We start from the raw sequence: 7,438 nt of genomic DNA, 5'->3' as shown, positions 1-7,438 counted from the left end.
TGGGGTTTTCGTCACGGAGACTTTTTATAGGCGAAAGGGCAGGTCAAGAGGCGGCACGGGGGCCCCACACCACAGGGCCGCGCGGCCAAGGGGGGGGCCGCGCCGCCCTAGGGTGTGGCCCCTCCGTGGCCCCTCTTCGTCTCTACTTCGGACTTCTGGAAGCTTCGTGAGAAAATAGGCCCCTGGGCTTTGATTTCGTCCAATTCCGAGAATATTTCCTTACTAGGATTTCTGAAACCAAAAACAGCAGAAAACAGCAATCGGCACTTCGGCATCTTGTTAATAGGTTAGTTCCGGAAAATGCACGAATATGACATAAAGTGTGCATAAAACATGTAGATAACATCAATAATGTGGCATGGAACATAAGAAATTATCGATACGTCGGAGACGTATCACCCCCCGAGTCCATTCAGCCACTGCTACCTCTTGATCTCCCGCAGACCCTTCATCTTCTTCTGTCTCGACCAGGACTACTGCACGCTTGAATTTGTCCTGGTACAAGTCTGGGTGGCGCTGTTCATATAACGACAGTTTCTGAACCATGTGCGCCAGTGAAGGGTAGTCTGCTTGGGAAGCCATATCCTTGATCGGTGATGCGAGACCCACCACCGCCAACTCGACTGCTTCCTTCTCGGTCAAACGAGCCGAATAACATCGGTTCCTAACGGTCCTGAAGCGCTGGATGTACTCTGACACTGTTTCTCCGCGCTTCTGACGTACTTGTGCTAAATCGGCAATGCCAGACTCGGAAGCCTCTGAGTGATACTGCATGCGGAACTGTTCTTCCAACTGCTTCCAAGTCCGGATCGAGTCTGGTGGCAACGAAGTGTACCACCCGAAAGCCGATCCTGTGAGGGACTGTGCGAAGAACCTCACGCGTAGTGGATCTGATGCTGAGATCGTGCCCAGCTGTGCCAAATATCGGCTCACATGCTCGATGGAGCTGGAACCATCTGATCCATTAAATTTGGAGAAATCAGGGAGCCGATATTTGGGTGGTAGCGGGATCAACTCGTACTCATTGGGGTACGGCTTGGAATAGCCGATTGTCCTCCTTTTCGGCACCATGCTGAACTGGTCTCTCAGGATTGTACTGATCTAATCCGCGGTGCTGGCTGTAGGAGTCGAACTCTGAAGATTCGCCGGAGTGGCATACTTAGCCAGCCATGCTTGCTTTTCCAGCTCTGAGCCAACTGCAGGAGCTGAGCTCTGGAGGTTTGTCAGAGTGGCATACTTAGCTAGCCACGTCTGCTTCTCAAGATCTGTTCCCGAAGTCCCTCCTGTTGTTCCAGAAGTCCCTGCTGTTGCAACCTGGTTTGTGAGTGCCCAGTTACCGCAGTCCGGCACGTAAGTGCACGTGTATCCGTGAGGGATCTCCTTAGGCGCCTCATGCAAGAACTGGTAGTCGCTAGGGTCACCACCGATCTTGTAGACGACGTATGCCGGTGAATTCGGCACTTCTGGTTCTGCCAACGCGAATGGCAGCGGTGGACGGGACTGGAGTGGCATCTCTCCTTGGTAAGTCCCGAGAGCTGGACCTGACGGAGAGTACTGATGCCTCATGATTTCCTGGATCACCCGAAGAGCGACACGCTCCAAAGTGTTCCCCAGGCTCTCAGAATGGCGGTGCAGCGAGTGAGCTACCATGAAGTTAATCTCCTGACGCAGGGACCTGGTGCGTTCTTCTGACGGGGTGGACAGGTCCACTCCATCGAGCGCGCCTTCAGATGAGAACCCTTTCCACCTGACGCCATGTGAGCGGGTTCTGTGAAAAGAGCCGATGAGGTCGGCTTCGAGGATCGCTTTGACCTCGTCATACTTCTTCTTGAGTTCCTCGGTCAAATCCTCGTACGTGACTGGAGTGCCCTCCGCCATCTCGGATGTAGATGGCGATGCGGTTGATGTCGAAGATTGTCCCACCGGGCGTGCCAGAATGTGTTGCGGTCAGAAACCCACCGGCGAGCAGCGACGGGCAACACAGTAGAGCCGGGAGGCTCCCAGGACTGCGGCCGGCCCTGGTCCCTCCGAGCGACGGCCCGCAAAGACTCGGCACGCACGTCCGATGCTCGGTGCAAGGGCGTGCCACCTGACCTATACCTGGTCGGGGAAGGTGATGGATGTGCCTCGCTTAGTTTCCTGCATGGCATACACGTAAACATTAAATACGAGCCTCGATCGGCTCTCGAGTTGTCCTGTGAATCGGCTCAAAGAGCCGATCCACCCATGATTCGCACGAGGTGTACGAATATATGGTGGTCCTGCTTGATCAGAATAAAGCTAAAACGACCTACTACGATTTAGGGTCTTCACCACATAATCGGAACATCCTACTCGTGATTGAGTCTGGCGGCCACGCACGGTGATTGTAAACCAATCCTAGGCAAGGCCTAAAAACCAACACGAAGTTGGTCCTCGGAACATCCTGTCTAGGGCTAGCAAACTACACCCTACGCGCCACTGGATCCTTCAACCCGTTTGTAAGGCCTAACTATGTAGATATTAAACTAATCCTTAAAGAACAAGGAGCAACCATAACGGATCGGATCTACTAAATAATGATCAAGCGGGGTGCCGCCCTTACACCTAAGATAGGTGTAAAGGCGGCTAGATGTCTAAGGGTTGCACGACTACATCATATGATACGAAGAACAATGCTAACCCTAACACATCTAAGATAACTACGTTGCTCGCCATCAAAAAGGCTTCAGTACGAGCAACGCATGGACAGCGAATAAACGTGTACTCGCCTAGATTGCAAGATGCGATCTAGGCAGCATGATGCTTACCCGGAAGAAACCCTCGAGACAAGGGAGTTGGCGATGCGCCTAGATTGGTTTGTGGTGAACGTGATTGTTGTTTATTTCATAAACCCTAGATACATATTTATAGTCCGTAGACTTTCTAACGTGGGAATAATCCCAACCGGGCACGAGCCAAACTCTAACTAATCGATACGTATCCTACTATATTACGGATACACGGGCAAACTAGCCCAAACTTTGCATATAAGGCCGATTCACGTATATTCTTCCATGTATATTCTTCAAGCCCATCTTGATCGCGGCCCACCTCTGACTCGGTCAAATTCTGGTGATAACAGTATGTCATTTGAGGAAGTCTAGTAGTTCATGATCTCTCATGTTTAGCTCCAATTTATTAATATGAGTAGCATGTCATGGATGTTTGCTTGCATTGTTTTATTCATAAGTAGGTATGGCATTGTGGTATCCTCCTCTGAATAATTCATTTATATCGACTTGGCACATGCTCACGCATGCATATGACTGAACAAAAGTCAATTAAGCCTCGATGATTTACATTGCTTCAGAGTTCTTGTATCACTTTTATGCCTCCGTTAATTTATTTTGCCGCAAGCATGATTATGACAGTTACTGCTCTCTTGATTTGTCGCTCCCGGTCTATTGCTAGCCTTCACTTGTACTGAGCGGGAACGCTGCTCGTGCTTCCAAACACTCGAAAACCAAGTTGTTCCAAAGTGTCCACCATAAATACCTATGCATGGCATTTCAAACCATTCCAAGTAAATTCTCATGCGCTACCTTTAAAACTTTCAAAATGCTTCTCAATTTGTGTTAATGTTTCATAGCTCATGAGGAAGTATGTGGTGTTTAACTTTCAACCTTGTCATTTACTCTTGACGGACTTTCATTATGGACTAGTGGCACATCCGCTTATCCAATAATTTTGCAAAAAGAGCTGGCAATGGGGTTCCCAGCCCCGATTAATCAAACTTCATTAATAATTCTCTTCATATGTTTTGCTCTGATTTATCAGTAAGCAACTTAATTTTGCAAATAGACACTCCTCCATGGTATGTGAATGATGGAAGGCACCCAAGGATTCGGTTAGCCATGGCTTGTGTAAGAAAGGTTGGGGGGAGTGTCACCCATAATAAAACTAAAATACGTGTGTAAACAAAAGAGAAGAGGGATGATCTACCTTGCTGGTAGAGATAACGTCCTTCATGGGAGCCGCTCTTGAAAGTATGGTTGGCGAGGTAGTTGGTGTACCCATTACCATTCGTTGACAACAACAAACACCTCTCAAAATAATTTTACTCTTGTTTTAAAAATGAAAAGCTCTAGCGCATGTTAATCCCTGCTTCCCTCTGCGAAGGGTCAATCTTTTACTTTTATGTTGTGTCTCCATCCTTTCTTTGAGCACTTTCTTGAGAGCACAGCTATCATTCTTAGTACAATATGCTTGTCGCAAAATATGATTGATTGTGGTATAACTTTGATGCTTTTATCTTTGACAATCACTACTTCTAGTCTTTCTATGAACTTCAGAGGTGCCTGAGCATTTATGTTTTTCTGATCAAATATGGGCAAGCGAGATACCACTTTATCATACTCTTTTACGAACATTGCAATCCTGCTTATAGACATGATTCATGATGCTTATTATTAATTGTTGGTACCTCTCCATGATTGACATAGCTGTTAGATGATCTTATTTGCATGCATCTTATTATGAACTACCTAAGTGTTAGCCATAGCATGAGAATATTTACATCATATGAACAAATGTGTTCGTGAAAGTTCTTTTATCGCTCAGTTGTTAACTGAATTGCTTGAGGACAAGCAATAAGCTAAGCTTGGGGGAGTTGATACGTCCAAAACGTATCTACTTTCCCGAACACTTTTGCTATTGTTTTGCCTCTAATTTGTGTGTTTTGGATACAACTAACGCGGACTAACGCTTTTTTCAGCAGAACTGTTCTGGTGTCTTGTTTTTGTGCAGAAATCCAACTTTCAGGAAAATCCTCGGAATTTATGCAGAAGGTCCTATTTTCCCAGAATATTGGCGGAGCCAGAAGGGCAAGCCAGGTGGGGGCCCGAGGGCCCCACACACTAGGCCGGCGCGGCCCAGGAGGGGCCCGTGCGGCCCTAGTGTGTGGCGGCCTCGGTCGGCCCCCGACGCCCTCCTTCGGACTACTTATTGCCTTCGACCTAAAAACGCACGGAGGAAGTCGAAGTCGCCAGAAACCCTCCAGAACGCCGCCACATCGCGAAACTCCGTCTCGGGAGCCAGAAGTCTCCGTTCTGGCACTCCGCCGGGACGGGGAATTGGAGGAGATCATCGCCGCCATCACCACCGACGCCTCTCCATCAACCAGCAATGTTTCCCCCATCCATGTGTGAGTAATTCCCCCGCTGTAGGCTGAAGGGGATGGTAGGGATTGGATGAGATTGGTCATGTAATAGCATTAGATTGTTAGGGCATAGTGCCTAGTGTCCGTAATTGGTACTTTGATGATATTGTTGCAACTCGTTATGCTTAATGCTTGTCACTAGGGCCCGAGTGCCATGATCTCAGATCTGAACATGTTATTGTTTCATCGTGATATTTATTGTTTATGATCTTACCTGCAAGTTGTATACACATGTCGCTGTCCGGAACCAATGGCCCCGAAGTGACGAAATCGGGACAACCGGAGGGGATGGTAGTGATGTGAGGATCACATGTGTTCACGGAGTGTTAATGCTTTGCTCCGGTACTCTACTAAAAGGAGTACCTTAATATCCAGTAGATTCCCTCGAGGCCCGGCTGCCACCGGCTGGTAGGACAAAAGATGTTGTGCAAGTTTCTCATTGCGAGCACGTACGACTATAATTCGAACACATGCCTATTGATTACTTTGTACTTAGACACCGTTTTATTATTATCTGCAAATGCCCTGCTATGATTGTTACATGAGTTTCTCTCATCCATGCAACGCCCGTTATCCGTCCCCGTGCCTACAGTATTTTAATCCTGCTGTTTACTATAATTACTACTGCTGTTTACGCTACTCTGCTGCTTGTTATTTTACTACGCTATCTGCTATAAAACTGTTACTACTCGATAAACTCTTGCGAGCAAGTCTGTTTCCGAGTGCGGCTGAATTGACAACTCCGCTGTTAAGGCTTTCAAGTATTCTTTGTCTCCCCTTGTGTCGAATCAATAAATTGGGTTTTACTACCCGCGAAGACTGCTGCGATCCCCTATACTTGTGGGTTATCAATCTCCTATAAGGACATACTTCATGGCCTTGTACCTTATCCGTTTAGGTGCCCCCCGAGCCGGATCTTTCAAGTAGTTGAAGATATCGGCTCTCCAGTCATCCGGTTCCAGGAATTGTACCTGAACATCGGCTCCACCTGCTACATCCTTGTAGCCTGATGCCATCTGTGCGAGATCGTTGGCCTCGATATTTTGCGACCTCGGGATCCAATTGAAGTTTATGTATCTAAATTGTGCCATCAGCTCACGGCATTGCATCCATAATGGGAAGAGCGACTCGCTCTCGCATTTGTATTCCTCCGTGAGTTGGGAAATCACCAATTTTGAGTCTCCAAACAGTTCCACCGCTTCTGCCCCGGCTTCGAAAAGCAACTCCATTCCTTTGCGAATTGCTTCATACTAAGCGACATTGTTGGTGCAAGGGGTAGACAGTCTGATGGAGAAGGAATACGTTGCCCCCCGGGGCGACACGAGTAGAATGCCGATGCCGCAACCATCATCACAAGCCTATCCATCGAAAAACATGGCCCATGCACGTACAGATAGTGCTGCTATATCAGTGTTAATTCGTTCAGCAATAAGATCGGCCAATGCTTGTCCCTTGACTGCTTTCGCAGGCTGATACCGGAGATCAAATTTCGATAATGCAAACATCCACTTACCGAGTCGGCCTTTCAATACAGGAGCCGACAGCATATGTTTGATGACATCTGATTTGCATATGATGACAATTTCCGTGGTCAGCAAGATGTGACGAAGCTTGGTGCAAGTAAAGAATAGGCAGAGGCACAACTTCTCGATCTCAGGGTACCTAGTTTCTGCATCCAACATCCTTCTGCTGAGGTAGAAAGCGACTCTCTCCAGACCATCATAGACTTGCACCACTACTGAAGCGATGGAAGTGTCAGCTACTGACAGATAAATATAGAATGGTCTGTCCTGCTGGGGCGGAACCAACACAGGTGACTTCGTTAGATATTCTTTAATCTCGTCGAACGCTCGCTGTTGCTCTGCCCCCCAGCGAAATTCCTCATCAGCTTTAGTTTTTACCAATCCCATGAACGGCTCGATTCGCCCTGACAGGTTGGAGATGAACCTTCTGACGAAGTTGATTTTGCCGATGAGACACTGTAGTTCCTTCTTCGTGGTAGGCGGCTTCATTGTTCGCACTACCTCCCGACTTTTTAGGCCGATCTCAATTCCACGTTCATGAACCAAGAAGCCCAAGAATTGACCGGCCGTCACACCAAAAGCACACTTCTTTGGATTCATTCTTAGTCCGAATTTCCTAGTTCGGTCCAGGATGCGTCGCAAATCCTCCAAGTGTCCTTCTACTGAGACATACTTGACTACCACGTCATCAATGTAGATCTCCACCAACTTGCCGATCAGATCATGAAAGATGTAA

This window comes from Lolium rigidum, chromosome 7 (genome assembly GCF_022539505.1).
Source record: "Lolium rigidum isolate FL_2022 chromosome 7, APGP_CSIRO_Lrig_0.1, whole genome shotgun sequence".
Lineage (NCBI taxonomy): Eukaryota > Viridiplantae > Streptophyta > Magnoliopsida > Poales > Poaceae > Lolium > Lolium rigidum.
This window is presented reverse-complemented; position numbering follows the sequence as displayed.